Below are 24437 nucleotides of genomic sequence, written 5' to 3' on the forward strand. Positions count from 1 at the left end.
AGAAAGTGTGGCACACTCCTGGCTTGTGCCTTGTGAGAGTGTGGAAAGAAATATGGTGTAAGGAGATGAGTTACTCACTACAGAATACCCAACCTTTTACCTTTTAAGGTATCTGGCAAGATCCACATGAGAGACCAATCTAATGGGAAAGTGCCTAGGGTAATTTGGCAAACTAGCTCTGAAATTGGTTTAGTGATAGGAGGCAGAAAATTATGGCTGAGGGTTCTTTTAGTGATTGGAAATCTGTAATGTGTGGTGTACCATGATGGGTCAGTGCTGGGATCCTTACTGTAGTTATATACAGGAACAATCTGGATGTGAATTTCAGAAATATTTGCAGTTGGCATGAAGATTGCTGATGTTGTGTGAAGTTGATGTTCTTCAGTTGCTGAATTATATTGAGTTGATATGATGGCAGATTGAATTTAATCCTTTAAAAATGAAGTAACATACTTTTAGAAGGACTAATATGACTGAGATATGCACATTGAATGGTATGGCCCAAGAAAGTACCAAAGAACAGAGGATTTCTATGTATGTGTCCAAGAATATCTGAAGGGAGCAGCCACCTGTAGGTAAGTTGGTTTACAACCTGTATTGGAGTCAGAATTATACAGCTTGGAAATGGGCCCTTCACTCCAAGGTGCATACCTAAGCTTGTCCTATTTGTCTGCTTTTGGCCTATAAACCTCCTTTCCTATCCATGAATGCATCTAGGTGTAACGTTCTTGGCTTCATTGGCCAGTGTGTAGAAACTTAGAGCAAGAAAATTGTCATACATCCATAACACAAAACATTGGTCAGTCCACAGCTGGAATGCAGTGTACATTCACTGCACTGTAGGAAGGGTATGATTGCACCAGGAGTGGCTGCAGAGGAGATTCACTAGTGTATTGCATGGACTGGAACGGCTGTGTTTTGCTTAGAGTAGAGGAGCCCAATGAGTGAGGGTGGGGCTTGACTGAAGCATACAAAATTATTTGGGTTATAGATATTGAAGAACTTCTCCATAGCAGAGTTATATGTTTTCTCAGTCTTCCTACACGTGGGCTTGGGCTGCTTCACTTGTTGTGGAGTTCTGGACATTGTGCACTTGCCAGTGAACTTCTTCACTTCCAGCCATCGCCGAGGACCATTTATGACTCCACATAACCAAACTTCAGTAGTTTTGAAATTTGTTTCTTTTCTTTGACTATTTTTATTTCTGATTGCCATAAAAAAACAGGTAGTCATTAATGATTTCCCTTTCTGTAGGTATCCAGCAAGAAAACAGGGCCTTCAGCCACTGAACCTATGCCAGCCATCAACCACCAATTCATCCTATATCAATCCCACTTTATCCTCTTTTCCATCTGTTATGAAGGTACCACAGCTCTGAGGGGCCGAAGGAGCGGGAGCAGCCCCCTCCTTCCAGAGAATCGCAAGATTGCTATTAATTCGGGACTCGGAAGTGAGAGACAATGCAACGGTTCTTGCCATTGTTCTTAGAGGCACCTGTGTGTCCCTACTACGTGAAAGCAACCATGGACATGAACACCCTCAGGCAAAGTGGGGGTGGAGATTGCATCCCCCTACTTTGATGGACAGCTACAACTCTGCAAGTAAAGATAAAAGCGGACTGCAGGAGGCAGTACCCTAGTGATGCACCAGAGGAACCTGCTCGCTTAACGCTCCCGGGAGAGCTGGAAGCCACTCCACGCCACGTGTGCTCCTAACTCCTTTGCCTGGGGAGCGGGTGGCTGATAATACCGAGAAGGACTTCGAACTAACAACAGGGAAACCAATGCTCCCCTGATTTAACGGAGTGGCTTCATAAAGACACGGGCAAGTTTTCTTTTCGTTTTCACCGATCCCTCTAAAACACGTGAAACCCAACAATTCCTCGAAAGGCTAAAGTCTGCAGACTTCTGAATGACTTTTTATATTTCTAATGGACAAAAATATTATCCCCTAGACATCAGCCGAGATGACTTCTTAATGATGATTATGACTATACCCGTGCTTTAGATTGAGTATTGGTGATGTGCATTATCTGAATGTTTGCATTAACCTTACTTTTGTGCCCCTTTATAAATAAAAACGTTTGAAAATAGTGACATCAGACTTCAACAGACCTCTCTATCTTTGTTGGTAAGTTCTCCAGTTACGGGAGACGTAACACATCAGTCTCCCCCAGATTCTACTACTCACTGACACACTCGGAACAAAGCACAATGTTAATTAACCCACAACCCACCACCTTTGGGAAACTGAACAACCAGGGGGAAAGCCCAAATGGTTACAGGAAGAACATGCAAATTCCATACCGGCAGCACTCAAGGTCGGGAACAAACCTTTTCAGCAGCGAATTAAATGAATGAATTTATTTGGAGTTCCAGTATCCTAGATTCCAAGTATTTCTTCTGATGGATGCATTAAAACTCTATGACTTTTATAATTCTAACACATTTTAATTTAACCTTTGCCAAATGAATCACTACACAGTTCACATCCTCTCCCACATTGCCAGCAACCCTTGGCTTGTAGAATGTTGAAGTCTTTGTAGATTTTCAGCAAGAAAATAAAGTATTCTCCTGGGAGTTAGATCTGGTCTTGAGCCACTATGATTGTATTATTTCAAGATTTTTCAACTCTAACAAAATGCTCATCATTTAAGCATAGTCAAAGTTAGAATGAAAGCAAAAAGCACCAATAATTGTCTTTTAGGCTAATGATCTAGTACCCCAGGGACTTGTGGATATTCTGCATTTGCTGTTAAAATGTGTATGCCATCAAAGCTTAAGGAGCTGAAAAGGAGGTTTTCTTTATGACAAGATTAGTGAAATGTTGGTTTCTTATCTATATCAGTCAACTAAATTTAGAAATTCATTGCAAGTTGCTTTTATGTGAAGATTAATTTGAAGCTGAGTGGAAAGCCACTGGAGTCTAATGAAATAACAAATGAGTCACAAATGATGCCAGTGAACAGAACTTCAAATGGGTACAATCCTATCCAGAAGTAATTAGAATGCTGGAATGCTAAAATAAAAAAAGGGGTAATGTTTGAAATACTCAGGAGACCAGGCAGGATTAGTGGATATGGAACAGAGATAATGCTTCAAATTGATGATCTGATGTTCTAATGGAGAGGTCATTTACTGTTCCTTTCCCCATGCTCTTCATTCACTCAGAAACTGTCTGGTCTGCTGAGTACTTCAAGCATTCTCTGATTACATGGTGGAAGTAAAATGATATGCTTAGCAGTAAAAAAAAATCCTTCTACTACTGTTGCAAACACTATGACCCTCTGCAGACTGACTTTTCTTATAGTAATGATCTGTCTTGCCTTTTGAAGTCCATGTTGACTAGGACAGGAGAATACCGTGGGAACTACTTCTGACAAGACTGCCTTTCACAGCAACAGCTCAGGATGTCTTCTTTGTTCTTCAGCCATCCATTCCCTTCCCTGAGTTTGGCAGTCTACTCTGATTTATCTTCATCCCTTTCTCTATATCCTTCACAATGAAGAGCTGCAAAATATTCTGCCCTGGAGGTATGATTACTATGCTAGAAAGATCCAGCATAGGTTGGAATCCCTGTTCCTCAAAATATTTCTGATCTTAAGCTGCAAGCGGCAGCTCCCCTGCTGAACTGCTTGTCCTTGGATTCCAGCATCTTGTGTGTTGATGAGGTATTTCTAGACCCAGTTTCTGTTATTGATATTGTTACATACTTTTTCACCTCCAGTAGTCCTAACTTTTATTTGTCTCATTACCCCTCTTATTCATGAGTTTGCCATTTATTATTTAATTTCACTTACATTCCACTCTATCTTTAATCCACTCCAACCTTCTCCAGTTGCATAAAACCTATTACGTATCCAGTGTATTCTAGTTCACATGGGCAATTATTCCCCAATACATCTTGGTTTCTCTGTGTGTTAGGAGCACTCTTTTCAATTTCAGGATTCTTCTATCTACAGTACTTTGCTTCTTTGTTGTAGGAACTGAAATTCTATGTCATACACTTCTGGATGACTAGAGAAACAACCGCATACTTATTTACAAAACCAAAACCATATTTGGTTGATATCGCTCTACCTCCTCCCTCTCTCTAACACCCCTCCCTCCATTGTCATTCCCCCTCTTTCCTCCTATTAACCCCTACTTCACCCCTCTCTTTCCCTTTCTACCCCCTGTATTCACTCTCTCCCACTCACTCCCCCATTCCACTCTATATTCTGCTAACCTACTTCCACTCTCCACCCAATATCTCCCCTTTCTCCCCTTATCTCTAGCCTCCCATCTCCAGCCCTCTCCCTAATTCCCCCTATCTCCCCCTCTTTCCTACTCACTAACCATCATTCCCCCTCCCCAGTCTTGCACCCCTCTCTTCCTCCTCTTGCTCCTCCTCTCCATATTTGCTCTCATATCCTCTGTATCTCCACTGTATCCCCTATCTTCCCTTATTCTGTCCCTTATCTTCCTGCTGTCACCCCCAACCTCTCTTCACTTCTCCTGCCTTCCTTCCTCTCCTTACACCCAGCTCACTCCTCTCCCTCTCCCTCCACCTTTGCCTTTCCACTCCCCTTCCCTCAATTCTACCCCTCACCCCTTCCTCCTCTATCTCCCTTTTCTACTCTCCCATCTCCTCCTCTCCACTCAACCACCCCTCACCCCCTCCCATTTCCCTCTTTTTCATCTCTCCTCCCCATCACCTCCCACTGCCCTGGCTCCCCACCTAACTCTCATTCTCTCTGTAAACTACCCCTCTCTCTCCACCTCTCACACCCTTACTCCCTTCTCTTCCCCTCTCTTCCTCCTTTCCCATCCCCTCTTTTGCATCTCCCCTATCTCTTACCTCCTTCCTCCTCTCCCTATCTCCACTCCCCCCTCCCTCCACTCTCTATCTCCGCTCTCTCCATCCCACTCCCCTCACCATCGCCCTTCTCTCCACCTCTTTCCTCCCTCTTGCCTTTTCTCTGCTCTTTCTCTCCCCTGCTCTTCCCATACTCCCCCTTCCCCTCCCTCTCTGCTCCCCTCCATTTGTCTCACCCCCTCTATACTTCTCTCCCCCTCCCCCTCTCTCACCCCATCTTTCTATCACACACCTATTTATTTCTGTTCCCATGCCTCCCTGCAACTGTAAACATATTTATCTTCTCTGTATCTTTCTCCACAGATGCTGCCTTCCCTGTAAAGTATCCCAGTGTTTTTGTTCTTGTTTGAAGTTTCTGGTGCCTGCAGTTTTTGACTTTCACTTTATGATTACAAGAAACATTTTTCTGTTCAATGATGTGGTGTTCATTCCTCTCTCTCCAACCTTTATGCCTTTTCTACTCATGGAATCAGTCTTTCCCTCTTTCCTTGTTTATCCATGGAACTCTACAACCCCTTTCACTTTTCTATGTTCCTGTCTCAGTGCCGAGCAATCATTGTCAAAATGTTCCAGTTCATTTGCATCTGATATTCTCCTCATTGTCTAAAAATGTTCAACTTTAGGGTTGAGGTGGATCACTGGTTATTGAGTTTAATATCAAGGGAAAGTATAAATTGCTTTTTTTCTATACAAAGTAGGTTCACTTATCAACTCTCAATCTTGGCCTCTGTGAAAGGGAAAACAACAGTATACAGGGGGTGTTTTGCTTTTATTTTATTTTTGCTGTCTTCCATCTGTCCATGGGTTTCTGGATCTTCTGGTTTCAGATCTGTTATAGAACAGGTGGGAGGGTGTCGCCAATGTTGTTTATCAGCTCTTGCTTCCGAGCACCAAAAGCTGAGCAATTGCTGTCAAGCAGTGCAGTGCCATTCACTGAAGGGCCTCTGGAGTGAAAGCCTTCCCTTCGTGAAGGTTCTGGGCACTACGTACCTGTGCTGTTCTTGTCAATGGTGCCTCTGATGTTACATCTGGGGTGTTACCTTCAGCATGCAGTTTCAGGGTTCTGTTTACCCACATTTTATTCTGAACTTTTATAGAAACATACAACACTGAAAAACTCTCTTTCAGTCCGCTCATCCAGAAGTGAGCCTGATGCCTATCCACACTAACCCTTTTTGTCCATCCTGAATACCCATACAAACATTGCAAATGTTGCACAAACCCCCTTCCCCCCTGTGTTACTGATACCTGACTTATGGATAAGTGGTTGAATGGGGCAAAACTGAGCTTTAGCAGAAAGGTAGGATTGTGTAATGCTGATGCTGCTTTCTTTTCTGGAAAGTCAAGTTGACTGGGAGGTTAATGATAATGGTGGATGGAATATAATGTGAAAAACTGTAAGGTGGGGAAAGAAAACAGAAATACTGACATTCAAAGAGGTCTGCAAGTCCTTGCAAACCAGTTTTTAGAAGCTGACATGTAGGTGAAGCAAACAGATGACTTTGGGTTTTAGTCTCCAGCTTTTGCAAAAAAAGATGCACCTGCTATAGAGGAAGTGGAGAGGAGTGGAGATTCACTAGATTGATTCCTGTATTGGTGGGGAGTGGTTAAGAGGGCAATGCCTCTAGTCTTCACTGTAAACAACAATGAGAAGTGACATTATTATACCATCATTATGTGCTGTTTCGTGTCACTTGGGCGATCATGGTTCACGAGCATGACTGATCTTATCAAATTTTTCTACAGAAGTGGTTTGCAATTGCCTTCTTCTGGTCAGTGTCCCCAGCCATTATCAATGTTCTTCAGAAATTGACTGCCTGATGTCAGTGATCACTTTACCAGGGCTTGTGATGTGCACCAGCTGCTCATACAAGTATCCACTACTTGCTCCAATGGCTTCACGTGACCCTGATTGGGGGGCTAAGCAAGTGCTGCACTTTGCCCAAAGGTGACCCACAGGCTAGCTGACGGAAGGAGCACCTTCAGTAAATACACATCTTCACCCCACCACCAAAACACCCCCTGCCAGCCGACCAGTCGCTCCAGCCCGGATCACTCCTCCCAGCTGCTCACTTCAGGCCCCGGAACCCGCCGCCCAGTTCGAAGCCGCTCTCAATTTCTACACATCAGCTCATACCCAGAGTGATCCATCCTTGCACTCACACCATTTGTATAGGCATCAAAACTCCACTGCATTAATTTCTCCCCTCCGAATGGCTCACTGCTTCTGAATTGATTCTGCAATGTACCAGCATGGTTGATCATCAAACTCACTTCGTCTTTGCTCACCTCCTGATTGCTTGCTAATTTACTTCAGGAAAGGTATTTTTAGTTGAAGTTCTCGCCGTTTGAGCTACCAGTGATATGCTGCTGTGGGAATGTGAAAACTCCCCACAAGCCGCAGTGGAGGTCAACGTTAAAACTATGACTCTGGAGTTGTGCAGCAATTTCATAAGTGACGAACCATCAATAACTCTGAGATGTGGGTTAAGGTAGGCTTTTATTAGCTGGAAGAAAGCACAAGCAGCAAGTGACCACCACACAACATCCTGGAGACTGAGGAAGGGACTGTGCCTCCAATTGCCTTTATACCGGGGTCTGTGGGAGGAGCCACCGGAGCAGTCAGCAGGGTGTCCAGACAGGTATATGTAGTTCACCACAATAAGGAATCGTGGTGTTTTATGCAGTATATGATGTCCACCACCTTATACTGGTTTCTGCCCCCCGCCCTTCCAGTGAAGGATCTCGGCTTGAGACATCGATTGTTGATTCCTCTCCACTGATGCTGCCTGACTTGCTGAGTTGCTGCAGCATTTGTGTGTGTCTGATACTATGCTGCTTGTCTCCATTTCTGGAGGTATTACCTATTGATAAAAACTTAAAGTCCATGTTAAAGAATTGCAGTGACGTGCTCAGGCCTTCATAAAGCACCAAGAATAAAAACTAAGTACATTTCTCATGAAATCTCAGGTTAAATGGGCCATATATGATCATCTTCAGCATTTTCACAGAAGCTCAATGGATCAGTATGTATGCATTATTCCAGCCATGAGGAAAATCGCAAAGATTTATTTTGAGGCTGCAACATTTGATGAAATCAGCAATGTCTCAGTACGGAGTAGAAGCAGACATTTGAATGTAATCTTGAATTCTAAATTCTCAGTTTTATGAGTGTTAATGGTCATTGTGATTGATTCATGGATGTTCTTAGAAATTCACACAAACCAATTGCGTGTAACCGCCCATTTCTCTATGACAGCATGAGACTAGGCTTATGGAAATTACTTTATGCATATAGAATTAAGTTGGTTGCAGTATGTTATGAGATTGTCTTGCTGGATTGACTTGTACCAAAAGTAACAAAAAACTTTTACTGTTTTTGTTATTAACTAGCATTTTCAGGATGATAACTCACGGACCAGTACTTATCCTGCACTGGGGGATGGGGACAAATTGATAAGGTCCTTCAGTAAACTGCTCACCTTCCAACTCCTGTTCATCTGTGCAGTTGGACCCTGCTGGAGAAGGGCCTTCAGCCTATGTATTTGGACTGAGGTGCTCTGACTGCCACTGAAGATTTCCAATGCAGGCAGATTTGGAAAACGAAAGCAGGAAGGAGCTGGCTTGGAACTTAGTTGGGAACTTGGCAAGGCTAGAAAGGGCAAGAAGGAGGAAAGAGAAGAAATAAGGGCAAGGTGGAAAGGTCAAATACTAGACAGCGTAGCTTTAAGGTGAAAGAGGAAAAGTTTGCAGGAGATGCATGAGGCAAGTGATTTATTGGCACTGAGGGCTAGGTGACAGGAACATGCTACCAGGGAGTGGTGAAAGCAGATGACAAGAGCAATGTTTGAGGTATATAGATAGATATGCAAAGGTATGAAATGGACCACGTGCAAGCAGATGTGTAGTTTAAATTGGCGTAATTGTCAGCATAGAAATGATGGTCTGAGCATATGATATTCGGGCATAATATTCCTGTGGTCAGTGGTCCATGAATGGTAGATGGTTTGAGCAAATAGGAGTCAAAGTTGGGAGTTCGACACCATAGGTCTACATTAACCTAAATTAATTGGAACAGTGAACAGGCACTGAGAATAAATGAGCTTGAAATCCAAAGACAGAAATGAGATGAGGGTCAGTTTATTCCAGAAAAAAAGAACTTAGAATATTGGGTGCTATTGCAATGCACAGAGAATGTGTTGGGCCAAGACCCGATAAGAAAAAAGGAGGGCAGAGGTTAGAATATAAGGATGGTGGGAGTGGTGTGTGGAGAGAGTGGGCAAGCTGGCAGGTGATAGGTAAATCCATGTGGGGTGGTGGAGGAAAGCAATGAGAAGCTGGGACGTGACTGGTGGAAGAGATGAAGGGTCTCAATCTGAAACATTGACTATTCTTATCTACAGATGCTGTCGGACCTGCTAAGTTCTTCCTGCATTTTGTGTGTTTTGCTTTGGATTTACAGCATCTGCAAATTTTCTTGTGTTTGTAAATAAGGAATCTAACAGAGTGCATTAGATCATGGAGTAAAAGGGAAGTGGAACACCAGACACAGGAATGGGAAGATCTTTTCCATTAATACCACTCAACATAATTTTAATGTTTTTTTATTTTGAAATGTTACACATGATGATGATAAGTTTTCCAGTAAACCAGCTAAGTTTAATGAGAATGTGGCAACCAGACCTGTGGTGAGTGGGAAGAATGTGGGAATCGAGTTGGATATTGAATTGTCAGAATTTTACTGTAATATAAAGATTATTATCTTAATTTTAAATGAAAAACTTTAGAAATAGGATGATGTATGCTCACCCCTGGTTCCTAGTTTCATTTACTGTTTTAATGGGAGGCAGGGAGTTTTGTTTGATATGTCACTGCTTTTGGACACCCACAATATGTTTTGATGCAGTCATGTGGAAGTTTTGTCTCTAAACAAGGGGGGTGATGGAAAAGGCTACTTTGAGATGTTGCTTATCCTAAATCAAAAATTCTTGAAGTGGGTTGCTAGTTAGTACAATACATAACATTGAAGAAGGATCTGATGACACTAGAGAGAGTGTAGAAAAGATCCACAGGAATATTGCTGGGACTGGAGGGCTTGAGTTACCAGGAGAGATGACGGGTTGGGCTGTTTTCCCTGATGCAAAGGACACTAACGGGTTGCCTTAAAGGGGTTTATTAAATCATTGAGCCAATCTAAGACAAATGGTCACAGTCTTTCTCAGGGTAGGGGAGTGCATAGGTTGAAGGTGAGAGGGGAAAGATTTAATGAAGACCCGTCGGGGAGGTTTTTCACACAGATGGTGATGGGTATATCATACAAGCTGCCAGAAGGAAGTGGTAGAGGTGGATACACTTATAACATTTAGATGTAATTTAGACAGGTACATGGTTCAGAGGGATACTGGCCAAGTGCAGGCAAGCTCAGGTTGGCAATTTGTTTGTCATGGACAAATTGGACTGCAAGGTCTGTTTAACAGAGAATGGTGCAAAAATCAGAAAACATCCAGTGAGCATCAGTTCTGTGAGCGAAAGTGCCTTATTATTGACAGAGGTCAGGGAGAATGGCCAATCTGGTTCAAGCTGACAGGAAGGTGACAGTAACTCAAATAACTGTGTTACAATAGAGATGTGCAGAAGCGTATCTCTGAAGGCACAACACATTGAACCTTGATGGGCTACAGCAGCAGAAGATCACAATGGATTCCACTCTTGTACCTAATAAAGTGGCCACTGAGTGCGTAATCCTGTTTAATTTATGACCACATCAATGCCGTTCAGCCTCTGACAACTGCCAGCAAGACAAACCCATCAGACTGTCTCCCTGCAACAATCTCTCTCTCACTTGTCCATTTGGCCTCTGTCCACTGAGACTAATCTCAAATGTCTATGTTGGGGTTGTATCCTTCAGTGCCTTGCCTATTTAATGCTTACTTACTGCTCCAAGCGCCACTAACATTTACTGAAACCATGAAGGCCCTCCATCTCTATCTGTATAGAACAATTCTTCATTGGGTTGTTGACCATGAGCTGAATCCCTGAATCTGGAGGAAGGACCGGTGGACCACTCTTAGTCTGGCCAAAGCTCAAGGCCCTGACTCTAGCCAATATAGCTCTCTGGATCATTGACCCTATGACAGGGTTGTAATCCTTTTGGATGTTGCCTATTTAGGTGTCTAAATGGCTGCTAAACATTGCAATTGTTATCTGATTCCTCCACCTCCTCTGACAGTGAGTTCCAAATATCAACCACTCTGTGTGTAAAGAAAAAGCTTATCATCAGATCCTCTTTAAACCCTCTTCCCCTCACATTAAACCTCTTGTTTTTGATGCCCTTGCCATGGAAACTTGCCTGCATGGAGGCAAGAGCTCCCGGTTGGAGAACTATAGAGATGGGAGAAAGTTGATGATCCCCCTGCAGGAAAGAAGCCAAGTATCCATGGCGTTCACCTGAGTGGCTGACATCATCAGCATGGTAAGGGCCAGTTACATAACCTCCTGCTATCCTCCTTGCTGCCCCAGTGACCATGACTAGGCAGTGAATATGGGTTATGGTTCGGGTGGGAGCCTCAGCTCATGAACATAGTTAATGAACAGGAGGAAAAGTGAACGAAAGTTTGATCAAAAGAAAGATTTGCTTTTATACAGTGGTGATAAGAGTGTGAAATAGTGAATGCAGTTGGCTAGCTAGAAATAGCAAGGTTTCTAAATAAAGAATAGTTAATATTGTGTTCAGCCTTGTAGTTGAAGCAATTCTTTTCAGCAAGGATGACTTTTCTGCAATTAACACTGTGGAGTTTTCACATCTACTAAGAGAGCCTGCAGCCCTTCAGATTTCAGTCTTGTTCCATGGGCAGCTCCTCTTACAGGACTCTCTCATCATACTTGGTACTTTGAAAGGTGAGAACGCTCTGCATCAGAAGAGGATGATTTAACCAGCACATTCAAGATAACAAAACTTCTCAAAGAGCTGTGTAAATTGGAGCTAGGACAGTTTTCTTTGGAGGAGGGAGGGCTGAGGTGATATCTGAAGAATGGGAAATGAAGAGGATCACTGCATCATGGGAGGCCATTCCATTTGTTGGAGGGGTTGAGAATGAAATGTTTTAGGTATGAAATAAAGGGGAAGGGAACTAAAAGTGAAATGAGGAACAGCTTTTTCACACCGTGTGATTTGAATCTTGATCACTCGTCCTATCAATATTGTATCTAAAAGGATTTAACATCCACGTAGAAAGAGCCAGAGTGGTAGAGGGCCAACATAGGCATGATGGGCCAAATCACTTCCAATGCTGTAACCATTTTATGATTCAATGATATACTGGCAAAGGTTAATGCTGATCCAGGTAACTAGATCATCAGCCAAAAAAACTGAACAAAGAGGTTGGTCTAGCAAAAGGAAAGAGAGGGACAGAGGTGAAGGAAAAGGTTTTGGGTGGGAATTCATGATGACCAATGAGTTATCTGCCAAAGGATGGTGTGGTTAAATTCAGGAACCAGAATTAGCAGAAAGTAAAGATGATGATGAGTTGGATGCAAGGATGAGGATCTTTAACATTAAACCTTTGTACAATGGAATTGCCATTATGCTAAGGTTCTTGTGGACAAAATGTTAATAAAGATGTTTAAATGTTGATAGAATTTAAATGTTAATATAAGATAATTAAATGCTAATACATAGTGTTTTTGTCACAATCCATCATGAGAAGTCAGAGCTATAATGAACTCTTCCCCATAGGTATTATGATGTGAAGGATTGCCATGGAGAAGGTGGATAGGGAGCCACAGTGGACACCACCTCAACACATGAGTACACCTGTGCTCTTCCACACCACTGCAAGCGATGGGCTAATTTTATTGTCCTGCTTATTATACTAATGAAGGAGGCCATATCACCTTTGGGTTCCTGCTAGTTCCCAGGGACAAAATCCCATAAATCCCATTCCTCCCCTTCTTACTGCCTGTATCATTGCATACTATCCTCTCTCACAAGTCCCCAACTCTCCTTTTATTCTGCCAGCAATCTTTGGGAAATAGGAGGAAGCTGGAGAAAACCAGCACAATCACAGGGAGGGCGTGCAAACTCCATGCAAACAGCACTCAGGGTCAGTATTGAACTGAGCTCCTGGGAGCTGAGAGACAATGGCTTTAACCACTGCACCATCATGCCATTGTTGGCTTTTGCAGGCACGGATCACAAAATACCTATTCCTTGCTTGACACTGGAAGCCAGCAGTGATGTAGTACATCGGGAAGATGTTGGTAGCAATACATTGATTTATCTCCCCGGCCATCCTGAAGCAGGTTAACTGTAAGAGCAAAGCTGATGGGTTGCACATTATTGCTGCAGTTTCTCTCAGTGAGACAGAGATGATCATTGTGAATGTTGCTGATGCCATCACATTCTCGAACGATGATGGAGAATTGTAAGCTGCATTGACTATGTTCAGGTTTCCGATGGACAGAGCTTCTGCTGGAATTGGTTGCTATCATGTTAAGATGCCAGCAAGACATTTTTCACCTAACATTTTGCTGATAAAGTGTGAAGTAAATGGGTTTAAAATCTGGGCACTCGTCTGAAGGCAACACTTCACTGTACTGCAATGTCATCTGAGCTAGTTACACAGATGGATTTAAGGGAATTAGTAATTAAAATCTTGGATTGAAGTTCAGGCCTATTAACTATTAATGTATGCATTTCCCAGCTTTTGATAGATTTCCATTCCTGAGAACTGTCCATAATGTCAGAACTTAAGAAATAAGAGCAGGAGTCGACCATCTAGCCCACTGAGCCTGTTCTGTCATTCAATAAAATTGCGCCTGATCTGACTGCGAATTCAGCTCCATCTACATGTCTTTCTCCATAACACAATTCCCCTGCTATGTAAAAGTCTAACTAACTGCGTCTGAAGCTTCATTAATGAGGCAGTTTCTATTGCTTCCCTGGGCAGAGAATTCCAGATTCACTACTTTCTGGGAAAAAGCTATTTCTCCTTGTTTCTGATGGTGGCAGCACAGACAGTTATGAACATGAAAGAAGCACATGGGATGCCTGCCTTTATTAGTTGGGTACATGATACATCTTTGTAAAACATTGATTGGGTTGTTATATGAAGTTCTGGTTGCCACACTGTTGGATGGACATGATTGCACCGGAGAAGCTGCAGAGGAGATTCACCAAGTTGTTGCCTGGGATGGAGTATTTCAAGAATTCAGTAGCAAGTAACCGGAAAGGAACAGAAACAGCTATAACAAGCAGGTACAGAAAGACTCAATGAGTGATCAAGTGAGTCTTCCCAGTGCTCCCCATTCTGCTTGGTTCAACCCAGCCCTGGATTACAGTGGTGCAGGACAGAGAGGACTCAGGGGTTGGGGAATGCTCTGTGTAAGTGGGGAGAAAAACATGTGGAAATGCCCCTATTCCAGTGCCACAACTGTCCCCATCTATCCTGTCTCCCTTGCTTGCTTGTTTGTGTGAGGTCAGGGCTCATAACTCAGGGAGGATCAGTATGTGCCTGAAGAAATATAAAAGACAAATTGTCCCTTAGCAAACTCTTATGAATTGAGAAAATCATTTGCAAATGAATTTAATTACTGCAGTGTACAAGTAAATGTAATCTTTAATCTGTGCAGTTAATACCTCATCTTTAATCATCTCTGATTTCTGCTTTCAGAGCCATTAAAGACAAAAAGCTTCCATTTTGATTTTTATTGACTCACTAAATTCTGTGCCCACATCTAATTATATTGGCATTAAGTTGCACAAGAGGGAGGCTAAAGGTTGGTGCATAACTCCATTCTCTCTGTGCAAAGGTTCTCTGCATGTTACAGATAACACTCATCAAGGAGACTTGCAGAGTGAATCTCGGACATTTTAGAGCAAAAAGCCCAAGTCCTGTTTTAGCAGCAGGAGAATAAACACCTCCAACTCCGCCCTTTGTGAGTTGGACACTGCCCTCATGAACACTAGAATACTACAGCACAGTACAGACCCTTCAGCCCGCGATGTTGTGCCAACCCATATATTCCTCTTTAAAAAGGTACTAAACCCACATTACCCTGTAACCCTCTATTTTTCTTTCATCCATGTGCCTGTCCATGAGGCTCTTAAATACCTCTAATGTTTTCGCCTCCACTACCATCCTTGGCAAGTCATTCCAGGCATTCACAACCCTCCGTGTAAAAAAAACTTACCCCTGATGTCTCCCCTAAACTTCCCTCCCTTAACTTTGTACATATGCCCTCTGGTGTTTGCTATTCATGCCCTGTGAAACAGGTACTGACTATCCACTCTATGTATACCTCTCATAATCTTATAGACCTCTATCAAGTCCCCTCTCATCTTTCTACGCTCCAAAGAGAAAAGTCCCAGATCTGCTAACCTTGCCTTATAAGACTTGTTTTCCAATCCAGACAACATCCTGGTAAATTTCTTATGTACCCTTTCCATAGCTTCCACATCCTTCCTATAATGAGGTGACCAGAACTGAACACAATACTCTAAGTGCAGTCTCACCAGCGATTTGTAGAGTTGCAACAAGACCTCTCTACTCTTGAACTCAATCCCCCTGTTAATGAAGCCTAGCAACCCATAGGCCTTCTTAACTATCCTATCAACCTGTGCAGCGACCTTGAGGGATGTATGGATTTGAACCCCAAGGTCCCTCTGTTCATCCACACCATTAACCCTGTATTCAGCCTTTTGCTTTGTCCTTCCAAAATGCATCACCTCACACTTATCGGGATTGAACTCCATCTGCCACTTTTCTGACCAACTCTGCATCCTGTCTGTATGCTCTTGTAACTTTCGACAACCTACAGCTGCATCCACAACTCCTCCAATCTTCATGTCATCTGCAAACTTACTCACCCATCCTTCCGCCTCTTCATCCAGGTCATTTATAAAAATCACAAAGAGCAGGGGTCCCAGGACAGATCTTTGTGGCACTCCACTAGTCACCGACCTCCAGGCAGAATACTTTCCTTCCACAACTACCCTCTGCTTTCTTCCTTTAAGCCAATTTTTTATCCAAACAGCCAAGGTTCCACTGATCCTATGCCTCATGACTTTCTGGATGAGTCTCTCATGGGGTACCTCATCAAATGTTTTGCTAAAATCCATGTAGACCACATCCACCACCCTACCCTCATTAATTTCTTTTGTTACTCCTTCAAAAAACTCAATTAGGTTTGTGAGGCATGACCTTCCCTTCACAAAGCCATGTTAACTATCCTTGAGTAGACAGTACTTCTCCTAATGCTGATAGATCCTATCCTTAAGAATCTTTTCCAATAGTTTGCAGACCATCGACGTAAGACTCACTGGTCTATAGTTCCCAGGGTTCTCCCTATTACCTTTTTTAAACAAGGGAACTACATTTGCCATTCTCCAATCCTCCGGCACCTTCCCTGCAGCCAAAGAGGATTCAAAGATCATAGCTATTGCTCCAGCAATCTCTTCTCTCACTTCCCACAGCAACCTGGGGTATATCACGTCTGGCCCTGGGGACAACATTCTTGATGTTTTGAAGAAGATCCAACACTACTTCTTCCTTAACCTCCACATTGTCCAGCACACAGGCCTGTTCTATTTCGACCTCATCCTGATCAAGATCTATTCCACTTGTGAATACTGAAGCAACGTATTCATTTAGGACCTCCCCAACTTCCTCCGCCTCCAAGCACATGTTGCCCTCTTTATCCTTTAGCGATCCTACCTTTATTCTTGTCATCCTTCTGTTTTTCACATATGCATAGAACGCCTTGGGGTTCTCCTTAATCCTACATGCCAAGACCTTTTCATGCCTCCTTCGTGCTCTCCTAACTCCTTTCTTAAGCTCCTTCCTGGCTATCCTATATTTCTCATGAGCCCCTCTTGCTTCTTGTATCTAACATATGCTTCCTTTTTCCTCTTGATGAGTTGCCTCATGTGTTTCATCAGCCACGGTTCCCTTTTCTTACCATTTTTTCCCTGTCTCGGTGGGACAAACATATCCTGAACACAGTGGTCCCTAAACTTCCTCCACATTACTTCTGTGCTTTCACTCTTGAACATCTGTTTCCAATTTACTCTCGCTAGTTCCTGCCTCATCCCTTTATAGTTACCCCTTCCCCAGTTAAACACTTTCCCATTTTGTCTGTTTTTATCCTTTTCCATAGCTATGCTGAAGCTAAGGGAGTTGTGGTCACTCTCACCAAAATGCTCCCCCACCAAGAGGTTTGCCACCTGACCAGGTCCATTACCCAGATCTAGATCCAGTATGGCCTCTCCTCTCGTCGGCCGGTCCACATACTGTGTCAGGAATCCTTCTTGAACACACCTGACAAATTCTGCCCCATCTATCCCCCTTGCAGTCAGGAGGTGCCAGTCAATATGAGGGAAGTTGAAATCACCAATAACTACAACCTTGTATTTCCTGCAAATTCTAAAATCTGCCTGCTCATCTGCTCCTCGGTGTCCCGATGACTAACTGGGGGCCTATAGACTATCCCAGCACAGTGATTGATCCCTTCCTATCTCTGACTTCCACCCACACCGACTCAGTGGACACTCTCTCTGCAGCACCCTCCCTTTCTGTAGCCATGATACTATCCCTGACCAGTAATGCTACTCCCACCCCCCCCCCTTTTCTACCTCCCATCCTATTCCTTTTAAAACACCAAAACCCTGGTACCTGCATCATCCAATCCTGCCCTTCCTCCAGCCAAGTTTCAGTAACGGCCACAACATCGTAGTTCCACATACTGATCCATGCTCCTGGAATGTGGAAGTTTCCTTGAGCTCTGTAAACAGAAATCACTAGAAACATTCAGCATTTTGGACAGCATCTATGTAGAGAGGAACAGTAAAATTTTTCAGGTTGAACATATATCAACTCATTTCCTACAGCACTACACTATAAACTGGAGCAATCAGTTCAGTTCAACAGAGTGTAGCCTTGATTTTGAATAACTCAATGAATCACTCAGAAACATAGAAAACCTACAGCACAATACAGGCCTTTTGGCCCACAATGCTGTGCCGAACATGTACTTACTTTAGAAATTACCTAGGGTTACCCATAGCCCTCTATTTTTCCCAGCTCCGTACCTATCCAGGAGTCTTTTAAAAGACCCTATCATAACTGCCTCCACCACCATTGCCAGCAGCCCATTCCATGCACTCACGACTCTCTGCATAAAAAAATTTACCCCTGACACCCCCTCTGTACCTGCTTTCAAGCACCTTAAAACTGTGCCTTCTCGTGTTAGCCATTTCAGCCCTGGGGAAAAGCCTCTGACTATCCACACGATCAATGCCTCTCATTATCTTATACACTTCTATCAGGTCACCTCTCATCCTCTATCGCTCCAAGGAAAAAAGGTTAATTTCACTCAACCTATTCTCATAAGGCATGTTCCCTAATCCAGGCAATATCCTTGTAAATCTCCTCTGCACCCTTTCTCTGGTTTCCACATCCTTCCTGTAGTGTGGCAACCAGAACTGAGCACAGTATTCCAATGGGGTCTGACCAGGGTCCTATATAGCTGCAACATTACCTCTCGGCTCCTAAACACAATCCCATGATTGATGAAGGTCAATACACCATTTGCCTCCTTAACCACACAGTTAACCAGCATAGTAGTTTGAGTGTCCTATGGACTCAGACCTCAAGATTCCTCTGATCCTCCACACTGCCAAGAGTCTTACCATTAATACTATATTCTTCCATCATTTTTGACCTACCAAAATGAACCATCTCACACTTTTCTAGGTTAAACTCCATCTGCCACTTCTCAGCCCAGTTTTGGACCCTACCGATGTCCCACTGTAACCTTTGACAACCCTCTACACTATCCAAAACACCCCCAACCTTTGTGTCATCAGCAAATTTACAAACCCATCCCTCCACTTCCTCATCCAGGTCATTGATAAAAATCATGAAGAGAAGAGGTCCCAGAACAGATCCTCAAGACACTCCACTGGTCACCGACGTCCATGCAGAACATGACCCATCTACAACTGCCTTTTGCCTTCTGTGGGCAAGCCAATTCTGAATCCACAAAGCAATGTCCCCTTGGATCCCATGCCTCCTTACTTTCTCAATAAGCCTTGCATGGTGTACCTTATCAGATGCTGTACTAAAATCCATATACACTACATCTACGGCTCTACCTTCATCAATATGTTTAGTCACATCCTCAAAAAATTCAATCAGACTCATAAGGCACGATCTGCCTTTAACAAATCCATGCTGACTATTCCTAATCATATTATACCTCTCCAAATGTTCATAAATCCTGCCTCTCAGGATCTTTTCCATCAACTTACCAACCACTGAAGTAAGACTCACTGGTCTATAATTTCCTAGGCTAACTCTACTCCCTTTCTTGAATTAGGGAACAACATCTGCAACCCTCCAATCCTCCGGAACCTCTCCCGTCCCCATTGTTGATGCAAAGGTCATTGCCTGAGGCTCAGCAATCTCCTCCCTCACCTTCCACCGTAGCCTGGGGTACATCTCATCTGCTCCCAGAGACTTACCTAACTTGATGCTTTCCAAAAGCTCAGCACATCCTCTTTCTTAATATCTATATGCTCAAGCTTTTCAGTCCGCTGTAAATCATCTCTATAATCACCTAGATCCTTTTCCATAGTGAATACTGAAGCAAAATAATTCATTAAGTACCTCTGCTATTTCCTCCGGTTCCATACACACTTTTCCACTGTCACACTTGATTGATCCTATTCTCTCACGTCTTATCCTCTTGCTCTTCACATACTTGTAGAATGCCTTGGGGCTTTTCTTAATCCTGCTCACCAAGGTCTTCTCATGGCCCCTTCTAGCTCTCTTAATTTCATTCTTAAATTCCTTCCTGCTAGCCTTATAATCTTCCAGATCTCAGTAATTACCTATTTTTTAAACTTCTCCAAACATAGGCATTCTCAACTTGTTCAAGAGTCATTCTATCCACACACACAACTGCAGAAGCACATGCAACCGTAAAACTTAACAGACCATAATCCCATTAACTTTCTAGTAACTCTGTCAAAACTATGCCCAAATATCTGGTATATTAAATATTAACTTTATTTTTTTAATTTGTCCTGCTGATGGGTTTTCTCCAGAAACGTTTACTCTTTTCCATAGATACTGCCTGGCATGTTAAGTTCTTCCAACATTTTGTGTGTGTTGCTTGGATTCCCAGCATCTGCGGATTTCTTGTTTATTTTTAATGTTTCCTGCCACTTTGGCTGGGCACAAATTTGAACTCCAACTGCTGACCCTTTACAGGTCAGTGAATTGTAAGCATAGAGTCATAATTGTAGGGAGATATAGCATGGGAACACTTCCTTCAGACACTGAGACCATGCTGACCATCAGCCACCCATTTACACACAACCTACGTAAATATTACTTTTGTACTCTGCATTTTCTCTCCATATTTCCTATCAGATGGTTCCCAACTTATGGCTTTTATATTCTGTGTTATCGCCCGTTCTTTCTCATCGATTTTTTGTGTGGGGGATGGAGGGAGTTTGGGGACCAACATTCTTGTTACATTTTGTGAGTGGAGAGGGTTTGAGGGCCAATGTTCTTGCATTATGTATGTGTGTGTGTGGGGGGGTGGTGTTTGATGATCATGTTGCCATTCTTTATTGTGTGGTGGGGGGGTGGGTTTGCAGTTTCTCTCTGAACTGACCTTTATGGTTTTCTTTATTCCATGGCTATCTGGGGAAGAAGTATCTTGGAGTTGTATACTGCCTACATACTTTGATAATCAGAAGCTTCAGGGGTTCATTTATTACATTTACAGCAGCTTATGAACCTACCAATCCACACATCTATGGATTGAGGGAGGAAGCCCATGTAGTCATGGGGAGAAGGTGCAGACTCCACAAAGACAGCACCGGAGGTCAGGATTGAACCTTGATTTCTGGCACTGTGAGGCAGCAGATTTACCAGCTGTGCCACTGCACAATATCCATCTTCTCCACTCTAGGTTCTGTGGATCCACCTAACAAGGCTTAAAGACTTCAGGAAGTGACCCTCTTTCATGGCCATCTCCAGGTCGATATTGATTAAGAATGCCAAGGAAAATAAACATGCGAAAGGCCCCAAAAATAATCCAAGTATCAAAGGTGAAGTCACTACATTGGAGCTAGTATTGTCTGTAGACTTGGGTGATATTCTCTGTGCAATGGCGATGAGGAGAATACCAAATTAGCATCATGTGAAGCTTAAATGGAGCTTACTTGTATCTGTCTTCATGCAGAGAAAGGAAACTTGTTGAAGTTAATCGGCTGCAGCCAGTCAAGGAAGAAGGGAAAGACGGTCATTGGATTGTGTTGCTTCTAGTTCTGTCACAGAACAGAGATCAATCACCTCAGATGCTGACCAGCTGAAGTCTATTGTGTCCACATCCCACACACTGACCTTGAGTGAAAGGCTTCAGGCAGCAGCAGAGGACGGTTCACTGGAATTTTCATCAGGAGCGGTGGGCTTTCCCAATTCTTCCTAGGAGGACTGCTACACCAGATTCTAACTGCAATCATCTTTACGACATGCAGGGTGTATTGTGAAGGCAGAGATGAGCCAATTAAATTGTGATTTATTGTGCATCTATCTAAGATGCTACGGGAATGACTATTAACACTATCCTAAAAGAAGTGCACATCAAATAAAGTTAAACATTGTTTCCAGTAAGCCCTGAGGGTGATTTTCCTGTCTTGGCTGTGAAATTGGCATGGAACAAATTGTGGGATGGGACTGCTGAGATAAATTCAGTACAGGACAGTTTGGGGTGGGTATGTGAGATACATTCAGTACAGGTCAGTTTGGAGTGGGTGTGTGAGATACATTCAGTACAAGTCAGTTTGGGGTGGGTGTGTGAGATACATTCAGTACAGGTCAATTTGGGGAGGGGTGGTTGAGATACATTCAGTACAGGACAGTTTGGGGAGGGGTTGGTGAGATACACTCAGTACAGGAGAGTTTGGGATTGATGAGATACATTCAGTACAAGACAGATTGGGGTGGTTGTGTGAGATACATTCAGTACAGGACAGTTTGTGGTTGGTGAGATACATTCAGTACAGGTCAGTTTGGGGTGGGTGTGTGAGATACATTCAGTACAGGACAGTTTGGGGTGGGTGTGTGAGATACATTCAGTACAGGTCAGTTTGGGATTGATGAGATACATTCAGTACAGGACAGTTTGGGGAGGGGTTGGTGAGATACACTCAGTACAGGAGAGTTTGGGATTGATATACATTCAGTACAGGTCAGTTTGGGGTGGGTGTGTGAGATACATTCAGTACAGGACAGTTAGGGGTGGTTGAGTGAGATACATTCAGTACAGGACAGTTTGTGCTTGGTGAGATACATTCAGTACAGGACAGTTTGTGGTGGGTGTGTGAGATACACTCAGTACAGGTCCGTTTGGGGAAGGGTTGTTGAGATACATTCAGTACAGGACAGTTTGGGGAGGGGTTGGTGAGATACACTCAGTACAGGAGAGTTTGGGATTGATGAGATACATTCAGTACAGGTCAGATTGGGGTGGTTGTGTGAGATACATTCAGTACAGGACAGTTTGTGGTTGGTGAGATACATTCAGTACAGTACAGTTTGGGGTGTGTGTGTGTGACATACATTCAGTCCAGGACAGTTTGGGGTGTGTGTGTGAAATACATTCAGTACAGATCAGTTTTGGGAGGTGTTGGTGAGATACATTCAGTACAGGTCAGTATGGAAAGGGGTTGGTGAGATACATTCAGTACAGGACAGTTTGGGGTGGGTGTGTGAGATACATTCACTACAGGTCAGTTTGGGGAGGGTGTGTGAGATACATTTAGTACAGGTCTGTTTGGGGTGGGAGTGTGAGATACATTCAGAACAGGTCAGTTTGGGGAGGGGTTGGTGAGATACATTTAGTACAGGTCTGCTTGGGGTGGGTGTGTGAGATACATTCAGTACAGTTCAGTTTGGGGAGGGGTTGGTGACATACATTTAGTACAGGTCTGTTTGGGGTGGGTGTGTGAGATACATTCTGTACAGGTCAGTTTGGGGAGGGTGTGTGAGATACATTCAGTACAGGTCAGTTTGGGGAGGGTGTGTGAGGTACATTCAGTACAGGACAATTTGGGCTGTGTGTGTGAGATACATTCAGTCCAGGACTGTTTGGGGTGGGTGTGTGAGATACATTCAGTACAGGACAGTTTGGGGTGGTTGTGTGAGATACATTCAGTACAGGTCAGTTTGGGGAGGGTGTGTGAGGTACATTCAGTACAGGACAGTTTGGGCTGTGTGTTTGAGATACATTCAGTACAGGACAGTTTGGGGTGGGTGTGTGAGATACATTCAGTCCAGGACAGCTTGGGCTGTGTGTGTGAGATACATTCAGTACAGGACAGTTTGGGGTGGTTGTGTGAGATACATTCCGTACAGGACAGTTTGGGGTGGGGTTGGTGAGATATAATCAGTATAGGACAGTTTGGGGTGGGTGTGAGAGATACATTCAGTACAGGACAGTTTGGGGTGGGGTTGGTGAGATACATTCAGTACAGGACAGTTAGGGGAGGGGTTGGTGAGATACCTTCAGTACAGGTCAGTTTGGGGTGGATGTGTGAGATACATTCCGTACTGGACAGTTTGGGGAGGGGTTGGTGAGCTACATTCAGTACAGGTCAGTTTTGGGTGTGTGCGTGAGAAACATTCAGCACAGATCAGTTTGGGGTGGGATTTGTGAGATACATTCAGTACTCGTCAGTTTGGGGTGGGTGTGTGAGATACATTCAGTCCAGGAGAGTTTGGGGTGGGTGTGTGAGATACATTCAGTACAGGTCAGTTTGGGGTGGGTTTGTGAGATACATTCAGTACAGGTCAGATTAGGGTGGGTGTGTGAGATACATTCATTGCAGGACAGTTTGGGGAGGGGTTGGTGAGATACATTCAGTACAGCTCAATTTGGGGAGGGGTTGGTGAGATACAGTCAGTACAGGACGGTTTGGTGAGGGTGTGTGAGATACATTCAGTACAGGTCAGTTTGGGTGGGTGTGTGAGATACATTCAGTACAGGACAGTTTGTGGTTGGTGAGATACATTCAGTACAGGTCAGTATGGGGAGGGGTTGGTGAGATACATTCTGTATAGGACAGTTTGGGGTGAGTGTGTGAGATTCATTCAGTACAGGACAGTTTGGGGAGGGGTTGGTGAGATACTTTCAGTAGAGGACAGTTTGGGAATGATGAGATAGATTCAGTACAGGACAGTTTGGGGTGGTTGTGTGAGATACATTCAGTACAGGACAGTTTGTGGTTGGTGAGATACATTCGGTACAGGACAGTTTGGTGTGGTTGTGTGAGATACATTCAGTGCAGGACTGTTTGGGGAGGAGTTGTTGAGATACATTCAGTACCGGATAGTTTGGGGAGGGGTTGGTGAGATAGATTCAGTACAGGACAGTTTGCGGAGGGTGTTTGAGATACATTCAGTAGAGGTCAGTTTGGGGAGGGGTTGGTGAGATACATTCAGTACAGCACAGATTGGGGTGGGTGTGTGAGATACATTCAGTACAGGTCAGTTCTGGGAAGTGTTGGT

This window comes from Hypanus sabinus, chromosome 8 (genome assembly GCF_030144855.1).
Source record: "Hypanus sabinus isolate sHypSab1 chromosome 8, sHypSab1.hap1, whole genome shotgun sequence".
Classification (NCBI taxonomy): domain Eukaryota; kingdom Metazoa; phylum Chordata; class Chondrichthyes; order Myliobatiformes; family Dasyatidae; genus Hypanus; species Hypanus sabinus.